This window comes from Dermacentor andersoni, chromosome 4 (assembly GCF_023375885.2).
Source record: "Dermacentor andersoni chromosome 4, qqDerAnde1_hic_scaffold, whole genome shotgun sequence".
In the NCBI taxonomy this organism is placed as follows: Eukaryota; Metazoa; Arthropoda; class Arachnida; order Ixodida; family Ixodidae; genus Dermacentor; species Dermacentor andersoni.
The window spans coordinates 1128595-1149397 of NC_092817.1; positions in this window are offsets into that span (position 1 = coordinate 1128595).

Here is a 20803-nt window from a genome sequence, read left to right on the forward strand (position 1 = left end):
AAAAATCCTGCCTCAGGAAGAAAAACATCAGTAACAAACAATTTTGAGGCTGATTCTTACGTTAGGGGCTTCGACTTAAGCCATCGGCGTTACCGTTGAGACTCCCCTTTTTTGTAACGCACCTCAAAGGAATATTGTTGCAAAGCGAGGCTCCAGCGCAGGAGGCGGCCATTTGTGGAAGAGATGGTCTGTAGCCATTGGAGAGGGCAGTGATCCGTCTCGAAGCATGCGAAGCGGAGATCGCAGCGAGCGACCGTACACTAGCTCAGCTGGCGAAAACCCCGTAGCCGCATGCGGCGCGGTCCTTAATGCAAACTTCACCCCAGGTAGGCACAGCTCCCAGTCAGTTTGTTGTTCAAAACACAACGCTCTCAACACGCGCTTCATGACGGAGTGGAGCTTCTCAACGGAATTCGACTGTGGGTGGTACACTGAGCTGTGTAACAGCTTTACCCCGCACCTTTCGAGAAAGGCTGTCGTCAAAGCGCTCGTAAACACCGTGCCCTGATCTGACTGGATTTCCGCAGGAAAACCAACTCGCGCAAATATGGACAGTAGTGCATTGACTATCTCAAATGAGCTGAGTTCTTTAAGCGGCACTGCTTCAGGGAACTTTGTCGCTGGGCAGATCACAGTCAAAATGTGTCTGTACCCCGTGGCTGTTACCGGCAGAGGTCCCACTGTATCAATAACGAGCCGTCTAAAAGGCTCCGTAATGATAGGTACCAACTTCAACGGCGCCCTCGATTTGTCCCCTGGTTTGCCCACCCGCTGACAGGTGTCGCATGTCTTCACAAAGTGGTCTGCGTCCCGAAAACACCCTGGCCAATAGTACTCTTGCAAGAGACGGTCCTTAGTTTTCTTAACTCCTAGGTGTCCGGACCACGAACCCCCATGCGACAAGCGCAACAGATCCTGACGGTAGCACTGAGGCACGATCAGCTGATCGAACTCCACTCCCCTGCGGTCTAGATACTTCCGGTACAGGACCCCACCTCTTTCCACAAAGCGAGCATTTTTCTTGGCGATACCTTCCTTGACAATGCAGCGTATGTTTTCTAGGCTGCCATCCTTCTTTTGCTCGGCTATCAAAGCCGACCGGCTGACTTTTAGCAACATATTAAGTCCGTCTGACGTAGGCGCGATGAGCAAATCTGCAGATAGCTCTTCTAACTTTCCCGTGTCGGGCATTTCCTCTCCAGTATCTGGTGCCTTTAACGCTACAGGCTCAATTTTATTCAGTTCGGGCGTGCTCTGAATATCAGCTTGCTGCGCCTCTGACCCTTTCTCATTGTTCGACAACGTCGGTCCCGCAACTACCGCCTTTGCAGCGAGCTCCCGAACCTTCGATCTGGTTAAGGCCTGAACGCTAGCCTCACCAAACAAAAGCCCCTTCTCGCGCAGGAGGTGATCGGACCTGTTCGAAAATAGGTACGGGTACTGGGGGGGCAGCATAGATGACACTGCGGCCTCCGTCTCAAGTGCTCCGAAAGGTCCTTCAATAAGCACTTTTGCTACGGGCAGACACACGCTATGAGCTTCCACGGCTTGCTTGATCTATGCACACTCGCCCGTGAACATATCGGGTTCTACGTAAGAGGGGTGAACTACATCCATTGTAGCTGCGGAATCACGAAGCACTCGGCACTCTTTCCCGTTCACGAGGAGGTCTCGCATGTAAGGCTCGAGAAGCTTCATGTTCTCGTCAGTGCTGCATAATGACAAAAACACGACTTTTGTTTTTGTTTCTGGACACTGCGCCGAAAAGTGACCCGGCTTCTGGCACGTATAACAAACGCGCGCTTGCCTCGTCTCGAACCGCTTTCTGCGTTCGGCTTCGGTTGCCGCCGTCTCCTTACGTTCGGTCGGACTGCTTTCACTCGCATCCACACTACGTGTGTTCCCCCTTGCTCTCATGGGTGTGAACTTCAGCCTCTCAAACTTGGAGCCAAATTCACCCTTTTGACCGTCCTTAGCTCCGCGAGCCCGACGCGTTACAAACTCCTCGGCTAGCTCAGCGGCTCTAGCCACCGTACTAACGTCTGGCCTATCCAAGACCCAGTACCGCACGTTCTCAGGTAACCGACTATAAAACTGTTCTAGCCCGAAACACTGCAGAACTTTCTCGTGGTCACCAAACGCTTTCTCTTCTTTGAGCCACTCCTGCATGTTTGACATTAGCCTGTAGGCAAACTCTGTATATGACTCACTTCTGCCTTTCTCATTTTCCCGAAACTTCCGACGGAACGCCTCCGCTGACAGCCTGTACTTTTTTAGCAGACTCGATTTCACTTGGTCGAAATCCTCTGCCTCCTCTCTCTTCAAGCGAGCGACTACGTCGGCCGCCTCGCCGGGTAGCAAAGTGAGCAAGCGCTGTGGCCACGTTTCCCGAGAGAACCCCTGCTTCTCGCACGTTCGCTCAAAGTTCACCAGGAACAAACCAATGTCCTCTCCAAGCTTAAACGGCCGCATCAAATCAGTCATTTTGAACGATACTCGTTCTCCTGCACCGTGTGCCTGACTTCCATTACGAGCGCGTTCCATCTCTACCTCGAGACGCTTCATTTCCAAAGCGTGTTGACGGTCGCGCTCTTCTTTTTCTTTCTGCTCTTTTCGTTCGCGCTCATCTTTCTCTTTCTGTTCTTTAAGTTCACGCTCCTGTCTCTCTTTCTGTTCTTTAAGTTCACGCTCCTGTCTCTCTTTCTGTTCTTTAAGTTCACGCTCCTGTCTCTCTTTCTGTTCTTTAAGTTCGCGCTCCTGTCTTTTTGCCCTCTCCTCAATGGTCTCAAGGCATTCCGACAGCTCGTCATCCTCCGCTTCTAACTCAAGAATAGCCCTTAGCAGTTCTGGTTTTCTGAGTTTGTCTGAGACATCCAGACCCAACTCTCTTGCAAGCTCCAGCAATTTCGGTTTGCGCAACGACTTCAAATCCATGGCTGCTCTGAATGCTGCTTTCTCTACTGCCTGCTATTGTCTTGCAGCAAACTAACCCGGCAGCAACGACAACCACAATTACCAGCTCTGTTTCTGACACTAACAAAAGCCTGGCAAAACTCAGAAGAAGAAAGTCCCGCACTCACCAAACCTCGCAGCCAAGAATTCAGCGCAGTCGTTCCGCTGCAGGCAACCAGTCATCACACAGGGCTCGTTCTTCTGGCCTCCGTTGTCGCGATCCCACCGCTGCCACCAGTTGTTGGATTCTCGGCGCTGAGCCCGTTGTTGCAAATGGGTCGCAAGCCCCAAGGGTAGCGTTGGCCGGGCGGCCTGGGGCACAACTGGAAGCATCCGAAGGTCCCGGCAAAGCATGAGTCGACTGGTAACAGAACAACTTGTTTATTCTAGCATCGCAAAAGAGCGGGCGGTCAGGTCGACCGAAGTGGAGAGACGGGAGAGCACGTAACTTAACAGAAGAAATCGGGGCCTCTCTCTCGGCGTCCGGGGGCAGCTGCTCTTATACTCTCGGAGTCGAGGGCAAGAGGAAGGCCTCGTGACGAGACCACGTGACGGCGGGGCACGGACGAGCTGAGAGACACGTTGAGACGAGTGTAGTGACGCATCCGCCAAGCCGGCGCCTGTCAGACCTCCTCGCTTCACACTTGGGGAGCTCCTCTCCCCGGCTGCCGCGCTTTGACAAGCGTGGGCACACACACACACATGCACACACGAAGACACGTGGCACTGAAACACGCCTGGACGCGCTTGGCGAGGAGGCTTTGCGGCAGCTCCGAACGGGCCAAAATGTCCGCCGCTTTGAACGAAGCCCCGGCGTCCGTTGCATCCGCGCCGGCTATACCGCGCGTCGTAGGCGAAACGTAACAAGAGGATAACGTACGCCTGTGTGGGTGACTTAAAATTGATAAAAAGCCTGGTAACCTATATGCAGTCAGTCAAAAAACACTATTTATACAGGCGTCCACGCTCCTGTAAAAAAAATGCAATTCAGTGATGACCCTCTGGAGATGGATCCGCACCTATGTAAGCACAGTCGGCTCATCAGTCACAAAGTAGGAGCCGAAGAGATCTTCCCACTACATGGATGACTTGCCTAGTATGAAAACGTTGTTTTCACCTGTTGCTCTCCTGCTCGCCACATAAGCATTGCGTATTAAGACGAAGTCTCACTGTTTAGTGCAATGCGTTTGTCACTGGCTGAATAAAAATTAACCGCTATCAATGTCGTATAATGAGCATTAAAAAGTTATCTTCAGCTCCTACTTTGTGACTGATGAGCCGGCTGTGCTTACATAGGTGCGGATCCACCTCCAGAGTGTCGATCATCCCTGAATTTGATTTTTTTTTTTTTACACGAGCGTGGACACCTGCATAAATAGTGTTTTTTGACTGACTGCACATAGGTTACCAGGCCCGTATATGAGCTACACATCGTAATAGCCGGGATTAGTAATACGCGCTTCTTCATTAATTACCCTTGCGCACAAGCACCTCAGTATCGCTACGAATCTGCGCCACGTAGCCAATATCAGTGTCACTGTACAGCTTTCGCAAGGGTCCACTGCTATGAAATTGCATGACGACCATTTTTCTTTAGCATAAATTTGTTCCGTATTCATCCGCAGGGCGTAGTGTTTTTGCCAGTGTGGCTGTATAGCTCTCACAATGATCTAAGGCTCAGATTTCATGGCGACCCAAGTTTTAGTACTTTCACATACAGAGTACAAAATATTCCATTCCCACGAATCTCCAAGTGTGTTGTATGCTCACTTCCATTAAGAACTAATGCATCGGCACGGGCAGTTGAATTCATAAACTGTTTCTGTTGCCGCGATTCCCCTGAATTGTGTGGTATGCTCAACGCCACTAATGAACAATGCATCGGCACGACGTAATGCTTTGCCATTAAAGTCATCCGAGGAAACGCCTCACGTCCAAACGTATCCCCCTGCGACCATCAGAATTTAATATGCTACCGCCGCAAAAAAAAAAAAAAAAGCAGGAACCTCACATCGGCACGGCAGTCGAATTCATAAAATGTTTCCGTTCCCGCGAATCTCAAAATAAAGTTCATTCATTCATCCTGAAGTGTGCGGTAGGCTGACCTTGCTCAACGACACTAATGAACAATGCATCGGCACGATGTAACGCTTTGTCACTAAAGTCATCCGAGAAGACACCTCACTTCCAAACGTATTCCCCTGCGACTATAAAAATTTTATATGTTACCGTCGCAACAATATAGCAACAAACTCACCTCGGACACGGCTTCTCCGTCTTGCCGGCCACGCATTGTCTGCCTCTGCCAGCTCTATTAGCGGCGAGAATTTGGAGTGGCGCCCTCTCGCGAGTGACGTCACGGCCAGGACGCCGCTCGCTCCGGCTCGCTCGGCTGCCGCGCGCGCTCGTTTTTTTGGTGCATGCTTGGGGTATTGGCGGCTTGAACCGTACTTACAGGAGGTTATTTCGGATTATTTCTGCTGCCATGCGTGGACCTAAGTTTCTTCTTTGAAACTGCGTGGGTCATGAAAATGTGCGGCTTGAATATCGCAAGCTATGTGGCGCTGAAGGGGTCTACTGGTCTTGCAATGCATATATGCACCCTGCCTGTTAATAAATTTTACTTAAAAATAACATCTGCAAATTCAACACGCGAAGTTATTTATGATGCTCCTCTAAACACTTAACATTCCCTTGTTGTGAGACATAGCATTTTACATGGAAGAAATACCTTGATATTTGGTGTCAACATTATGAATCCATGTTAGAAGGACACTGCCCAGCGAAACTTTCATCAAAATACTTATCACTCTGGTGAGTTGTTTTAATCAAATGTGGCAACTGTATTAAGGCCTAAATGAAAGAGATAGGCGCGCGATTTGTGTGAGAAGGTTTGGCACTACCCCCCCCCCCCCCTTTCACCGTTCTCTGAAATAAGCACCCAGAAACGCATTCGCTTGTTAACATGACGGCGCATCGTGCATAGTATATATATACTTCACGAATACCATAACAGCAATCACATGAAAGAAAATTTCAATCAAATCAATCAATCAAAGCAATCAAATGCAAGCGATGAAATGTGTCATCATCATCATCATCATCATCAGCCTAGTTACGCCCACTGCAGGGCAAAGGCCTCTCCCATACTTCTCCAACTGCCCCGGTCATGTACTAATTGTGGCCATGTTGTCCCTGCAAACGTCTTAATGTCATCTGCCCACCTAACTTTCTGCCGCCCCCTGCTACGCTTCCCTTCTCTTGGAATCCAGTCCGTAGCTCTTAGTGACCATCGGTTATCTTCCCTCCTCATTACATGTCCGGCCCATGCCCATTTCTTTTTCTTGATTTCAACTAAGATGTCGTTTACCCGCGTTTGTTGCCTCACCCAATCTGCTCTTTTCTTATCCCTTAACGTTACACCCATCATTCTTCTTTCCATAGCTCGTTGCGTCGTTCTCAATTTCAGCAGAACCCTTTTCGTAAGCCTCCAGGTTTCTGCCCCATATGTGAGTACTGGTAACACACAGCTGTTGTACACTTTCCTTTTGAGGGATAGTGGCAACCTACTGTTCATGATTTGAGAATGCCTGCCAAACGCACCCCAACCCATTCTTATTCTTACAGTACTAGTGGCACCCACGACGATAGTGGAAGAGAGAATAGCCTAGAGGAATTCGAAATCCCACAGGTAACGCCAGAAGAAGTAAAGAAAGCCTTAGGAGCTATGCAAAGGGGGAAGGCAGCTGGGGAGGATCAGGTAACAGCAGATTTGTTGAAGGATGGTGGTCAGATTGTTCTAGAGAAACTGGCCACCCTGTATACGCAATGCCTCATAACCTCGAGCGTACCGGAATCTTGGAAGAACGCTAACATAATCCTAATCCATAAGAAAGGGGACGCCAAAGACTTGAAAAATTATAGACCGATCAGCTTACTGTCCGTTGCCTACAAAGTATTTACTAAGGTAATCGCAAATAGAATCAGGAACACCTTAGACTTCTGTCAACCAAAGGACCAGGCAGGATTCCGTAAAGGCTACTCAACAATAGACCATATTCACACTATCAATCAAGTGATAGAGAAATGTGCAGAATATAACCAACCCTTATATATAGCTTTCATTGATTACGAGAAAGCGTTTGATTCAGTCGAAACCTCAGCAGTCATGGAGGCATTACGGAATCAGGGTGTAGATGAGCCATATGTAAAAATACTGGAAGATATCTATAGCGGCTCCACAGCCACCGTAGTCCTCCACAAAGAAAGCAACAAAATCCCTATAAAGAAAGGCGTCAGACAGGGAGATACGATATCTCCAATGCTATTCACAGCATGTTTACAGGAGGTATTCAGAGGCCTGGAGTGGGAAGAATTGGGGATAAAAGTTGATGGAGAATACCTTAGCAACTTGCGATTCGCTGATGATATTGCCTTGCTTAGTAACTCAGGAGACCAATTGCAATGCATGCTCACTGACCTGGAGAGACAAAGCAGAAGGGTGGGTCTGAAAATTAATCTGCAGAAAACTAAAGTACTGTTTAACAGTCTCGGAAGAGAACAGCAGTTTACGATAGGTAGCGAAACACTGGAAGTGGTAAGGGAATACATCTACTTAGGGCAGGTAGTGACCACGGATCCGGATCATGAGACTGAAATGTGTCATAGTGACCCTCAATAGCTTTTATCGACGATATGGCACACCCCTCCCGCAACGGAAGCAACCGACTGTCGTTATGCCGAGGCGCGCATTGTTCGCGCAGTTCACTACAACTTCGAATTGAAACCATGAAGTAGCTCTTTACAGCTCCAATTGCAATGCCTACAGCATAATCGAGGCACTACAGCGCAGCTTAGGCTTCGTTGAAATGGAAAATGCAAACACATTCTGCCTCAACATGTCTCGATCCCGCGTTGTTTAATTACACAGACTAAAAACTATATGCCTCGTCAGTGTATAAAAGACAACTTGGCGTACCCGCCTCTTAAATAAGACACCACAAGTCTCACATGAACACTTGACCTCCACAGGGGAACAATGATATCTTAAATATATGCAACAATACTAATGAATGGGCCTTTGGCTTCTTGCTGGCTGCAGCGAACCGGTCCAAAACGTATATTTCACTCAAATATTTGGCCGGAGCAGCCTGTGTCAGTTCTCCAAACAGATTCATCATGTCTGTTTCTCAAGCAAGAAGGCCCAGTAAATTGCTCAAGTGAGTTGAACGTGTAGCACGGAAAGGGAATAAATATTGGTACATTCCTTTCTGTGTGCTGCAAACAGCTGTAAACCTCATTCAACTTTGCTTCAAGTTACCGCCACTTAAATTGAACTGGTGAATAACGGCCTAATTTTGAGAACCAGTTAAAAACGGAGGTGGTGCTGGCTGAATCTAAACTGCAGTGGTATAGTTAAGTCCTCGTGTTACTTCCGAGGGTTTCTGTGAAGAAATAGAAAAATTTGATATTATACCGTGAACTATTCGTCGTGAGCAAACATGTCTTAGCGGATTAAAATCAAGATAAATGTTGCAGAAGTCATATATATATCAGCGTTTAATTGTGTCACGCATATTGCACCATGGTGGGTATGGAATCTTAACTAGATTCTTATGTGCTGTGGTTTTTCATCTATGCTTTTATTATTCACGAGAGCTACCACTGGAAAGTGTAGATCCGCGCATGAAAAACCCGTAATGGGCTGGTCTGAGTTCCCTCGGCTGGCACTATAGCGTTGCCTTCGAGAAATGTATTGTCGTCTAGGAAATAAGCTCCTTGATTACATTTTCCCGAACGAAGACATCGTAAAATATATATTTGAGAGGCCCGTCATAAATATACAAGCATTGGGAACGAGAGCGAACAAACGGAAACGCTGCAGAAGGCGTCCGGATACCGCCCAAACTGCAGCAGACGACAGGCGCGAGTCCGTGCCCTGACGTCACGCGAGCGGCGCTCGCAGCGCCCCTCTAGGTGGTTCTCGGGGCTAATAGGGACAAACGGAGCTAACAACTTTCTTTCCCGTAGTACCTACGCGAAGAGAAATCTCAGGAACCGAAAGTCCCCACATTTCTCTCTCGCAACCACTGTTCCTCGCGAATGCGCAGAAAGAGCGGAGAAATCCAATTAGGATGTGCTCGTGAATGAACGAGAAGTACAGGCTACGGAATGGCATTCTGTTGACTGGCGAACTAGTCTACAAGTATTTTTTGGCAGTTTTGTTCGCTCCAAGCGCAATTGCTATAATCTGCAGTGGGACAGTACAATGCAAAGCTCTCTGCATTTGTTCTGTTGCTCTAAGCGCCGATAGCGCGCTGAGCCAGCGGCTAGGACGATGTTTGTGTCGCTTTGTGGTGTCGAAGCCCTGACGAGAAAGTGACGGCATCGTAAACGTTGAAAGAACATGTTTTGACCGTTTGGACCTTGGTTTAATTGTTAAGTTTGTTAGGTTGACGCTGTAGCGTTACGTGCTTTATGAAACTTCAGAATAGGAAAAAGAAGGTACTACTGATACAAGCCATAGACAGTTGTACTTCTAGTGGCTTGACAATCAAGTTTTATTGAGGGCTTCATTATGCATTACTCGTTTATGTGCTCATTAAAATGCATGTTTTAGCACTTCGAGAACACAAGCTTACTTGTGGTAGGAAAGGTTGCTGCTTCCTGGCTATAGTCTAGTGTCGCAACATGGGTAAGTGCAAAGCCACGCCATAACGCTTCGGAAGCGGTACATCATTATAAAATATAATGAAGCATACTCGTAGGAGGCCACAAGTGTCCTAGCTAGCACTGCAGCAGATGTGCTTAAAAGTACTTGAAGACGTTTAGCAATCGTGACAGCCGACGCAGCCTTTCTAAAGAGCGAGAGAGTTTGCAAGTGCATGTCGTCTGCAAGAAAAGTCTCGAGGTGTTGTAGCAGACGACTCTTGTAGCAGTCCTCTCAAGGGCGCAACACTTTCTCACGATACAACATTTTTATTTCCATAAATATATAATGAATATTTTTATATAAGTGCATGCATTGTTGTTATTGCTGTTGTAAAAATAAATAAATAATTAGTCCCTGGCGTTAAATCGGGAACAGAATCGCACAAGAACGCATACCCTGGTGTGCCCTGTTGTAAACCATAGTAAACCGTGCTTTCAATCTCAGTCATACAAAGTTTATGTAACCATAGAGTTACTATACTGTATGTAACACATTGCATAGAGTTTCCTATAAAAATTCTTGTAGGAAACTCTATGACACATTGTGCATCATATAAGATACTTCAGAAATAAAATTAGATTTTACGCGATAATAATTGAGTATAACTTCGTTTACTGTGCCGCAATTAAATGGGCCGGCGTGGCGCGTACCCGGTCGTTCGTCCGCCGTTGGCTGCCCGCGCGGGCAGACAGTGGGCACGGATGCCCCATTTGGTGATCGCTGTGTTTGAAGGGGCAAGGTTCTAACTGGTGTTGTATAAGTCGCGGGTCGCTTTTTTTCGTCGCGACGATAGATTGGATTTTTTACAAGCACTGCTCCAGGAGGGCACACGTAACCGGCAAACGGAGGCCTCAGGAGAGCACCTGAGGTTATAATAAAGCTCATGGTTATATTGCGATCAGTTTTACAAACACGATATTAAGGAAGGACAGGACGTGGACGGACGTCCTGTCCTGTCCGTATTAAGGATGTCCTGTCTGTATTAAGGAAGGACAGGTCCTGTCCTTCCTTAATATCGTGTTTGTAAAACTGAGCGCAATATAACCATGAACGTTCACCAACTAGCCCCCTTCATTGCTTTACTATAATAAAGCAGGTGGCGCAGGATCTCCAGGTAACCCATAGAGTTTCATATTAGTATAATATAGTATTTATTTAGAAACTCAATGAGGTCACCCATGGGGTAGTGGGGGGGGGGGGGGGGGGGGGGAGCAACAAAACTGGAAGCATGGCGGCCCGTGCCTTGTGGCCGCGTAGGCCGAAGCGTGCCAGGGGGTATTCGCATAAAGAATTGGCTGTCAGCGATAGCGGACAGCCGATCTTATACACCCCTAGCACGCGCAGGCCTCAGCGAGCGCCAACCTTAGGACCAGTCCGGGTTGCGTATTTTCATCCGCTAGCAGCTACAACGGGGCGTGCCACTTTTGACGGAGCTCGACGTTTCTGCGCAGGCGCGAGTAAGAGCGGGCGCGAGAGAGAAAATCTGGGGGCTTTTGCTCCTTGAATATATGACTCAGCCTAGGCACTACGGAGGAGGTTTCTTAGATTGCGTTGTATTCGTTTGTCCCCTGACATGCCGGCATTGCGGAGTTCGGTCGAGTTGGTTTATACGCTCCGCCGCTGGCTGCCCGCGCGGTGAGGCAGTGGGCGCGGACGCCGCTTGGTGATCGCTGTGTCTGAAGGGACAATGTTCTGACTGGTGTTTTATAAGTCACGGGTCGAATTTTTCGTCGCGACGATAGATCGCATTTTTTACAAGCACTGCTCCAGGAGGGCACATGTAACCGGCAAACGGAGGCCTCAGGAGAGCACCTGAGGTTATATTAGAGAGTTTTAGAATAGGGGCCCCAAACGTTTTGGGGCCCCAAAGAAATAGCGTCAAAGCCACTGCGCATGCGCGAGACGCAAACTGCGTTTGGGTTCTGCGTTGGGAACGCTATTTCACCGATTTAGCGGGAGCTCAAATAGCGTTCCCAAAAGCTTTGCGTCAACAAACATGGCGGCACCCATCGAAGCGACGGCTCTAAACCTAGCACCAAACCGGGTTCGATTCGCGGTAACGCGTGAAGTTCGCAAGCTAGGAGAAGTAACTGCAGTTATCGCTTTCTCTCAACTAACGTGTGTTATGAAGATTGATTCATTAGACGCCGCTGATTCCGAATTCGAGTGTGGATTTTATGGCTCGTAGGCCTAACACGGCTAAGCTTGGCTGGTGAAGGCACGTAAAGTTGGTTTTGTTGCTCAAAACTAAGCACAACTAATTGTTTGCTGCTTGAAGAATAACCTCTAAATTGTAATTAAACGCGAATACACACAAGTCAAATTTACTATTCATATCATAAAACGGTATATTTTATTTAATTATTTCTAATAGCTTTTCTTTGACGCCGTAGTGGCGCTGTCAGCGCAAGACGCTATCCGCAAACGTAAAACCTTATTCTAAAGCTCTTCACTCCCGCGTGCCCCAACGCTAACACCCGCAAAGCTCTTTGGGGCCCCAAAATGTTGGGGCCCCTATTCTAAAACTCTCTATTAAAGCAGGCGGCGCAGGATCTCCGGGGCACCCAAGCGGTAGCGGGGGGATCAAAGCTGGAAGCCGGGCGGCCCGTGGGTTGGGGCCGCAGAGGCCGAAGCGTGCCTGGGGGTGTTCGCATAAAACATTGGCTGTCCGCGATAGCGGACAGCCGATCTTATACTCCCCTGGCACGCTTCGGCCTCTGCGAGCCCCAACCCACGGACCAGTCCGGCTTCTAGCTTTGATATCCCCGTTGCCGCTTTGGTGTCCTGGAGGCGCCGCCAATAATGCGAAATAATGACACGTTGTTTTCATTAGTAAAAACATTATCGATTAAATATGATTGCGTCGAGCCGCCAACTTGCGATGCTAAGTTCAGCGCAACCGCGCCCCGCTACTTCTGCCGGCACGGCGCGCCTAGGGACAAGCGCATACACCGCGCCCCAAGGGACTCCTCCGTAGTACCTAGGCAGAGTCGTATTTTCAAGAATCAAAACTCCCCATATTTCCTCTCTCGCACCCGCTCTCACTCGCGCATGCGCGCAAACGTCCGTCGTCTCCGCAAGTTCCACGCCCCGTTGTACCTACGAGCAGTTGGAAATACGCGTCCGGGTTCTAGCTCGCGCCTGCGGCGCTGGTGCTGAGTCAGTCATCCTTACCGGCCACCTTTCAGCCACTTGCGTTCAACCGCGATTGCTAAGGAGCTCGAGCTGCCTTCTAGATTTTCAATCCATATGCCGCCCGGGCTCTACTACGGTCGCTACTGCTCCCACAAAAACATCTGTGATGTTATACAAGGTACATCGCCGTAAGGCGCGAGAAAGCTATGATCCGCCACGACTGACTGACAGGTGCGAGACAGTCTGTCCGACAGAGGGGTCGCCAAATCGGGCGTCAGTGCCTGCTGCTTCCCCTATTTTACCCCGCCGGAAGCCAGCGTCGGAGCGTAAACAAACTCGACCCCACTCCGCAGAGTCCGCAATGCCTAGGGACAAACGCCTACAACACGCGCTAAGAAACCAACTCCGTTGTACCTAGGCAGCGTCATATTGCTACGGAACAATATGTGCGATCACGAAAAGGCGAGCAGTGCGAAGACGACGACGACGATGAGAAGCTAGCGCGGGCTGTTGCCTCTTGACCAAGCGCAGCGTATTTTCTTGTAAATACACTTGTACATACCTTTTCGTCTGCGTCTTCCTACGTAACATATCTGGTGAAGGTGGACGTTCCCTGTACCTCGTCACGGAGCTTCGCAGTGGACGGTACCTCGAGCCTTCCTTCATGGCTCCCGGCGACGACAACCGGACTCCCCCGGCTCCGACACCTGCTGCCACTTCGACGACCTACATCACTCTCCCCGCTCCCCGTGATCCTGGCGTATTCTCGGGCAAAGATGGGGAAGACGTCGATGACTGGATCAGCCTGTATGAACACGTCAGCCGCAATAACCGGTGGGACCCTACTATTATGCTCGCCAACGTAGTCTTTTACCTCGGTGGCACACCTAGAGTTTGGTATCGCACGCACGAAGATGAGCTCACCAGTTGGGATTCACTTAAGACACAGCTTCGGGACTTGTTCGGCAACCCCTACGGTCACCAACTTGCCGCGCAGAAGGCGCTTTCCGGCCGTGTGCAGAGGTCAACAGAGCCCTATGTCACGTACATTCAGGACGTCTTGGCTCTGTGCCGCAAAGTTGACGCCCACATGACTGAGTCAGACAAGGTTGCCCACATCCTCAAAGGCATTGCCGATGACGCCTTCAACTTGCTCATTTGCAACAACGTAGCGACGGTGGATGCTGTTATAAAAGAGTGCCGCCGCCTGGATCTCGCTAAAAGCCGACGTATTGACCAGCAGTTTGCCCGTCTGCCCAACACCCCAGCGACATCTTCCTGTGCCGACACTCCTCGTCCCAACAACACTGCCGACGTTACCAGGATCGTCCGGCGTGAGATCGAGGCCGCTTATCCGGCTGCCTTCGACTCCAGTCCCACCAACACATCTGCAGTCACGGTCTCACTGATCCAGGCAGTTGTCCGCCAAGAGTTCAAAAACATGGGTCTTCACACCATCTGCTCGGCCCATCGTCCTGATACCCGCCCGGATTCTTCGATTCCGCCCCGCCCCGCACTTTCTTACCCACCACGTTTCCGCAACCCATCCGAATGGCGCACTGCTGACGACAAGCCCATTTGTTTCCACTGCCATCGAATCGGGCACATTTCTCGGCACTGTCGCAGTCGCTGGAGTTCCCCGACCCGGTCTACTTATACCGCCTACTCTCGCCCCCCAGGTGGCCCTTCTCGTCCCTATGCCGCACGCTCCGATAACGCCGCCGCTGATTCTCCTGCACCGAACCGCTCCTATTCTCGTTCGCCTTCGCCCCAACAACGACAATCTCGCTCTCCCCAGCCCCGTCGCTCCTATTCGCCGACTCCCTTCGGACGCCGCTCCCAGCCGGAAAACTAGACGATGCAGCGCCTCGAGGTGACGCTGCATTGCTCCCTACGCCGCCAAATCCTCTACTGACGTTGCCCACTCATCTGAACCTTCTTGACGTGCAAATCGACGGTGTTTCTGTGTCTGCACTCATCGACACTGGGGCGCATTTGTCCGTAATGAGCGCTGACCTTCGTAACCGGCTCAAGAAAATTATCACGCCCGCCACGACGCCTGTTGTCCGTGTCGCCGATGGCGGAACAGCCCCCGTAATTGGTATGTGTACCGCCCGCGTCTCCTTCGCCGATCGCTCAACAATCGTGCTATTCACAGTCATCGCCCACTGTCCCCATGACATCATCCTCGGCTTAGACTTCCTCTCCGCACATTCTGCTCTCATCGATTGTTCCGCCAGTACTCTCCGCCTTGACCTGCCTGTTCTGGATCCTGCTGAACCACACCCCAGTCGCCTCAGTTCCGTCGACTTCGTTCGTTTGCCACCTTCGGCACTGACCTACGTTGACCTAGTGTCTTCCCCACCAGTTCCCGACGGTCACTACATCGCGGCTCCTATGCAAGACGTTCTCCTTACACATGGGATCACAGTACCTCATACAGTTTTATCTATTACGGCGAATTGCGTCTGCCTGGCAGTGGTCAACTTTGTCTTGACGACACAAGTGCTGCCACGCGGGATGTCTCTGGCCCAGCTTTGCTCATTCGCGGATCACTCAGTAGCATCCATTGCAGTATATAGACGACACTTCATCCGATGCTCCTCTAACATCGCAGTCGGCAAATTGTACCATCGCTGACTTACAGAAAATGATTGCGCCCGACTTGCCATCCGAGCACGCTCGTGAACTCTACCGCGTTCTGTTTTCCTACCACGATATTTTTGACTTTAACGATCGTCCTTTGGCCCAAACTACAGCTGTCAAACATCGCATTAATACCGGCGATGCCCCTCCTATTCATCGTCGCCCGTATCGAGTGTCACCAGCTGAGCGTCAAGTTATTCACGCAGAAGTTCGCAAAATGCTTGCCAAGAACATTATTGAACCACCATATAGTCCATGGGCGTCACCTGTTGTACTGGTCAAAAAGAAGGATGGCTCATGGCGCTTTTGCGTGGACTATCGGCACCTTAACAGGGTTACCAAAAAGGACGTGTATCCCCTACCTCGGATTGATGACGCCCTTGACTGCCTCCACGGTGCTCGCTATTTCTCCTCTATTGACCTTCGCTCCGACTACTGGCAGATTGCCGTGGACGATCTCGACCGCGAGAAGACTGCTTTTGTAACACCCGACGGTCTTTATCAATTCAAAGTGATGCCGTTCGGTCTATGTAACGCCCCTGCCACTTTTGAACGCATGATGGACTCCCTTCTCCACGGTTTCAAATGGTCGACGTGCCTGTGCTACTTGGATGACGTTATCATATTCTCCCCAACGTTCGCTACGCACCTCGAGCGCCTCACAGCAGTCCTGGACGTTTTTCGTCGAGCCGGTCTGCAACTCAACGCATCGAAGTGTCAATTCGGCCGTCGCCAGATTAGCGTCCTTGGACATCTCGTTGACGTGAACGGAGTGCAACCGGACCCAGGCAAGATCCATGCTGTTGCGCACTTCCCTGTTCCGAAGTGTGTCAAGGATGTGCGCAGCTTCATCGGCCTTTGTTCGTACTTCCGCCGTTTCGTGAGAAATTTCGCCGCCATAGCACGACCACTAACCGAGCTTTTGAAAAAAGACGCCCCTTTCCAGTGGGGCGATAACGAGGCCTCTGCATTCTCACGTCTAATCGACATTCTCACAACGCCTCCCGTTCTGGCCCATTTCGATCCTTCTGCGCCTACCGAAGTCCGTACTGATGCCAGCGGTCACGGAATTGGCGCAGTACTGGCACAACGCCAGCATGGCCACGACCGTGTTATCGCTTACGCCAGCAGGCTCCTCTCACCCGCGGAGCGCAACTATTCCAGCACTGAGCGTGAGTGTCTGGCCCTAGTTCGGGCGGTTGCGAAATTCCGCCCATACTTATATGGCCGACCCTTTTCCGTTGTCACAGACCATCACGCGCTTTGCTGGTTATGCTCACTGAAAGATCCTACAGGAAGACTTGGTCGCTGGGCCTTACGCCTCCAAGAATATTCGTATACTGTCACCTATAAATCTGGCCGTCTACACAAGGACGCTGACTGCCTGTCTCGCTACCCGGTCGACGAGCCTGACGACGCCGACAGTAGTAGCGCCAACGGCATTTTCTCTGTGTTTGCCTTCGCTAACATCGCCGATGAGCAGTACCGACCTATCGCTGCGAGCACTTATCGAGCGTCTGCGCTCAACACCTACCGACGCATCCGTTCGCCGATATGTCCTCTAGGGCGGCATTCTGTATCGAAGGAACTTCCTCCCTGACGGCTCTGATTTTATTCTTGTCGTGCCAAAACAGCTACGACAGACTGTGCTCTTTGAGATGCATGACGCACCCAGTGCAGGACATCTTGGGGGTAACCCGCACGTACGACCGCGTCCGCCGCCGCTTCTATTGGCCTGGTCTCGCTCGCTCCGTTCGACGCTATGTTGCTGCCTGTGATCCCTGCCAGCGTCGGAAAACACCTCAGGTGCTACCTGCCGGTCATCTCCAACCGATCACCGTCCCTGTAGAACCGTTCTTTCGTGTTGGATTAGACCTGCTCGGTCCCTTTCCCACGTCATCCTCTGGGAACAAATGGATAGCCGTCGCGACTGATTACGCCACCCGATACGCTATCACTCGGGCCATAGAGTTTCTCACTATAACACCTAGAAGGTAATCTGGCGCGACCGTCTATGGGAGTTTCTTAAGGGGGCACCGTGCCGTCATGGGAATGACGGTATATGTGTCTGCGAGGCTCGTGTTGTAAGAGGCTTCGTCTAAAACGTGGATATGGCTACGCAAATAACGCGTTCTCAAAGAAAAATCTTCATAAAGTGTTTCCATTCACGCATATTACATCTTTACTCACCCACGATGCATGACCAAGCGAAGAAAAGCAAGAACAGACGACCAACTGTTTCAAAGCGAGCGCGAACCTTGTCGTCTGTCCTCCAACTTTAGCGGCCCGCTGATACTTTTTACGTAACATGTAGTCGTACACACAATAACAAGTTCTCATAGTTAAACAAAACATGTTTTCGCGTAATAATAAAGCTAAAACAGCTTTTCACGTGCTGTTATAGCAGAAAATGAATGATTGTGACAGACGGAACGGTACTTGCCATAGAGTTTCTCACTATAACACCTAGAGGGTAATCTGGCGCCACCGTCTATGGGAGTTTCTTAAGGGGGCACCGTGCCGTCATGGGAATGACGGTATATGTACAGTGAACTAGAAGTATATATATTTTCTAGTGCACTGTAGTATATGTGTCTGCGAGACTCGTGTTGGCTGGTGTAAGAGGCTTCGTCTAAAACGTGGATATGGCTACACAAATAACGCGTTCTCAAAGTATAATCTTCATAAAATATTTCCATTCACGCATGTTACATCTTTACTCACCCACGATGCATGACCAAGCGAAGAAAAGCAAGAACAACGACCAACTCTTTCAAAGCGAGCGCGAACCTTGTCGTCTGTCCTCCAACTTTAGCGGCCCGCTGATACTTTTTACGTAACATGTAGTCGTACACACAATAACAAGTTCTCAAAGTTAAACGAAACATGTTTTCGCGTAATAATAAAGCTAAAACAGCTTTTCACGTGCTGTTCTAGTAGAAAATGAATCATTGTGACAGACGGAAGGGTACTTGCCAAGCGCGTCTTCAAGGTGTCCTGTCTCTACGAGAACGATGCCAATCCGAATCCACAATATACCAGCATTCCCATGCATACCACAGCGCAGCAGCGCGGTAATGTAGTGAGAAACTCTATGGTACTTGCCAAGCGCGTCTTCAAGGTGTCCTGTCTCTACGAGAACGATGCCAATCCGAATCCACAATATACCGGCATTCCCATGCATACCACAGCGCAGCAGTGCCAGATTTCCCTCTAGGTAATGTAGTGAGAAACTCTATGACTCGGGCTCTCCCTACCAGTTGCGCCACTGACGTCGCGGACTTTCTCTTGCGTGACATTATCTTGCTTCATGGCGCCCCGCGACAGCTGCTTACTGACCGCGGTCGAAATTTCCTCTCGAAAGTTATCGCTGACATTGTGCGTTCCTGCTCCATTCAACACAAACTGACTACCTCATACCATCCTCAAACCAATGGCCTGACAGAGCGGTTAAACCGTACTCTTAGCGATATGCTGTCCAAGTAGGTTTGCAAAGACCACCACGACTGGTACATTGCCCTTCCTTACGTAACATTTGCGTACAATTCTTCCCGGCACGACACCGCCGGATTTTCTCCATTTTATCTACTGTACGGTCGCGAACCTACCTTGCCCCTAGACACGGCACTTCCTCCTGCTGCGATCTCAACAAGCGAGTATGCGCGCGACGCCATCGCCCTCGCTGACCATGCACGCCAGCTTGCCCGTGCTCGACTGACGGCCTCACAAGCCACTCAGCAGTGTCATTACAACGCCCGCCATCGTGACGTACAGTTTTCGCCTGGTGCGCTCGTGCTCCTGTGGTCGCCCTCCCGTCACGTCGGACTTTCAGAGAAGGTCCTTTCGCGATACACAGGGCACTACCGCGTGCTGCGCCAGGTGACGCCTGTGACTTACGAAATTGCTCCTGTGGGTTCAACCTCGTCCTCTCTTCTGGCATCAAGTGATGTCGTGCATGTCAGTAGGCTCAAGGCCTACTACACTGCTTCCGAGTCCGATCTTTAGTCGCTCCGGGACGGCGCTTTTGCAGCCGGGGGTAGTGCTACGGAACAATATGTGCGATCACGAAAAGGCGAGCAGTGCGAAGACGACGACGATGTGAAGCTAGCGCGGGCTGTTGCCTCTTGGCCAAGCGCAGCGTATTTTCTTGTAAATACACTTGTACATAGCTTTTCGTCTGCGTCTTCCTACGTAACAATATATTAATAGCGTCCTCGATTCCCCGCACCGGTGCGCACCGGGGCGGCTTATTCATCCTCGATCTACCGCACCGGTGCGCACCGACCATCCTCGATTACCGGAAGCGCATCCTGTTGGAGCGGTTTTCCGTTGCCCCGTCTCGCACCGAGAAATATGGAGAAAATCGAGGGTGCGCCGCGGTGCAATCCCAGCAAGCACTGCGGGACGCGCGCGCGCACGCGTGCGTCTATTTGACGAGACGGTCATTAGAGGAAACGCCAGTCCACGGGATTGGCCAGTCGTTTCAGCGGGTGCGAGAGAGAAAATCTGGGGGCGTTCGCGCTTGAAATTTCTCCCTTTGCCTAGGTACCACGGAGAAGCAGTTTCTTTGGTCGTTCTGTCCCTAGGCGTGCCCTGGCGTGCCGGCATTTTGCCATGTGTCGGCTGGCGATCTGTGCGTCGCGTACAAGTTTTCCTCGTGCGTCTCCTTGGGTGTTGATTCCCATGCATACCACAGCGCAGCAGCGCCAGATTTCCCTGTAGTGAGAAACTCTATGCTATGGGCCATAGAGTTTCTCACTATAACAGCTAGAGGGTAATCTGGCGCCACCGTCTATGGGAGTTTCTTAAGGGGGCACCGTGCCGTCATGGGAATGACGGTATATGTGTCTGCGAGGCTCGTGTTGGCTGGTGTTGTAAGAGGCTTCGTCTAAAACGTGGATATGGCTACGCAAATAACGCGTTCTCAAAGTAAAATTTTCATAAAATGTTTCCATTCACGCATATTACATCTTTACTCACCCACGATGCATGACCAAGCGAAGGAAAGCAAGAACAGATGACCAACTGATTCAAAGCGAGCGCGAACCTTGTCGTCTGTCTTCCAACTTTAGCGGCCCGCTGATACTTTTTACGTAACATGTAGTCGTACACACAATAACAAGATCTCATAGTTAAACAAAACATGTTTTCGCGTAATAATAAAGCTAAAACAGCTTTTCACGTGCTGTTCTAGTAGAAAATGAATCATTGTGACAGACGGAACGGTACTTGCCAAGCGCGTCTTCAAGTTGTCCTGTCTCAACGAGAACGATGCCAATCCGAATCCACAATATACCGGCATTCCCATGCATACCGCAGCGCAGCAGCGCCAGATTTCCCTCTAGGTAATGTAGTGAG